Raw genomic sequence first — 2,494 nt, 5'->3', positions numbered from 1 at the left:
GCTGCATACAAGTGCTCTCTGTGACATCGCCGAGATCACTTGTACAAAACAAGTGGCGGCTTCCCTGCTGTACATTTAGCTCTGCTTGCCCAAATCAGGGCTAAATGTAGAAAACAACTACCCGCCTGGCACCCGGAACTGCATGTCCCAGGTGTCGGGAGATAGGAATTCCTTACCCCTGCTGCCCCTCTACTCTCTGCTGCCCCAAGGCCGGGCCTCAGTTGGCCTTGTGGGAAATCCGGCCCTGCTCGCCACCCAGCTTCCTGATTAGCCGGCTCCATGCTCCTTCGTCATGGAGATGGCTTTCTGGCCCATCAGGAAGCCGTTGGGGGGGTAATAATAAAAAAACACCTTTACGTGTTGCACTCCTTACCTAAAGTCCCTTGTAATGGGGTGGGTGCTCGCAGTGACTCGCCGCTTGGCTTCCTGATTAGCCAGCTTCCCAGCCAATCAGGAAGCCGGGGGGTGAGTCATTACCCGCCCCCCGGCTTCCTGATTGACCGGGTAGCCAGCTCCATGCTCCCTGGTGACGAGCATAGAGCCAGCTTCCTGGCTAATCAGTAGGCCGGGTGGCATGTAATGACTCGCCACCCAGCTTCCTGATACCGGACGTTCTGGTATCGGGATAAGGATCGGGAGTATTTGGGCGAGTACCAGTCCAAATACTCGCTTTCGGCACCAATACTAGTATCGGTATAGGTGCATCTCTAGTGACAACTATAGCTCCCTCTTTAGATACAGTGAGATGAGAGAGCATGGCCACTCTAGGACAGGAAGTGTGTTGTTTGGAGGATTACCAAGGGGAAAAAAAGAAAGCTAATGCAGCCACCACATCTACATTTTTGTATTGGGTTTATAAATACTTTAGGTATTGATGCATAAGAACCAAGAATGGTTATTTTAAACTTTGCTGCAATTTAAATCTCTTTTAGGTCTCAGGCCCGCAACTGAATATGGCATCGGACTGACTGCAGTTAAACAGGACCGAGAAAGCTCTCCAGCCACTATTAATGCAGCAACAGGTAAGGTAACAATGCAGACCTCGGTATAAAGCAGCACTTGCATATGACACATGAACCTCCGAGCCACTACACAGCCACGGTGCTCTCCTATGCTCATGTCCTCTCTCTGCAAGCCACTAGATACCCAGTAACTTGTATGCAATCCTAGTACTTATTTACTTCTTTCCTATGCTGATATAAAAACCAAGGTCGTGGCAAGGGAGGAAGTTGCATATTACCAACTATGATTAATGAAATTTCTTGTCATGTAGCATTAGGGTTGGCTTACTAAGCCATAACGTGTACTGAATTCCTATTATTTTATGTATTATTTGCTGCCTTTTACATAGGGCTCTGCATCTCAACTACTATAATCCTCCCCACATGCCCTTACTTTTTGCCCTCCAGCAGCCCTTTTCAGATATATCCACCTCATTGTTTTCTATCCCCCAACCTTCTTATAAATCTCTCTCCTAACACATCATACCGCCTTCCATTGAGATTGCTTCCAAAGCATAAACCTTCCTTCTTTCACCAAGACTTTAGCCATGTGTTGTCCATGGCACAGGGCGGATTCTAAAGCTGTGGTTCCCAACTGGTGTTCATGACCCAAAAGGGGGTGCCTGCCTTCCACTGCACTTGGTGAGCGCAACACTGTCAGTTCTCGTGCCCAGCTGCCATTCAAAATATGCTGGCTGGCGCCGAATGTGAGCTTGAGGTGGGGTGGGATGGGGCTATGGCTGCGAGGGAGCTCCATCTATATGTGCATTGCTTTCAGTGCCCTCATGTGAAGGCAGTGATGTCCCATTCTGGCTCCCGGCACATCTACAGGGTACAAGCAATGCACGTATGGATGGAACTTCACCGCAGCAGCTCACACTGAATCCCTATAATTTTTTTTGGGAGTGTGCGTGTGAGAATGTCTGTGAGTGCGTGAGATTGTGTCTGTAGTTGTGTGTGTCTGTCAGTGTTTTAATTGCAAACTACCATGCAGTGGTACCTACTGTTCGTTCTGGTGCGTAAGGTGCGTTGCCATTAGTGTGAAACACACCTCCCACCCACAGGTTGATCGATTGCACTGGAATATGCGGTACCACAATTCCGCGCTTTCCAGAATATCTGGACTTTGGTCGCGACTTAATGACCAAGGACAAATGTGGGTCCTGAGGTTACACAGGTTGAGAACCACTGCTCTAAAGGATCTTACCTTAGAGGTCCATCCTTTTAACTTACAATAAAAAAAAAAAAGCTTCAGGTAGACAGGATCTTGCACCCTGCATGTATTGTGCCATTGGTAATGGAGATTTGACCAATAAGACCAAGGACAATTCTAAGGACTAGTATCTTCAAGGGTACATTATCAAAAATTGTAATTGAGCTTAAAAAATGGAGACCGCTGAAATGCATACCATGGTGCCAGGCCACCCACTGTTTGAACAGATCAAATGACAAAGCCATGATCAACAAGCATGGGTACTCCTTACCTACCTACC

General features: G+C 47.7%; 1 protein-coding gene across 1 annotated transcript in view; it reads left to right on the top strand.

Moving 5' to 3' along the window:
* The window catches only part of TNC (tenascin C), a 92,050-nt gene that overhangs the window by 26,566 nt on the left and 62,990 nt on the right, over positions 1–2,494 (top strand). The window lies entirely within an intron of this gene.

Source organism: Nanorana parkeri, unplaced genomic scaffold, assembly GCF_000935625.1.
Source record: "Nanorana parkeri isolate BGI_ZX_2015 unplaced genomic scaffold, ASM93562v1 scaffold81, whole genome shotgun sequence".
Taxonomy (NCBI): Eukaryota; Metazoa; Chordata; class Amphibia; order Anura; family Dicroglossidae; genus Nanorana; species Nanorana parkeri.
This window is presented reverse-complemented; position numbering and strand designations above follow the sequence as displayed.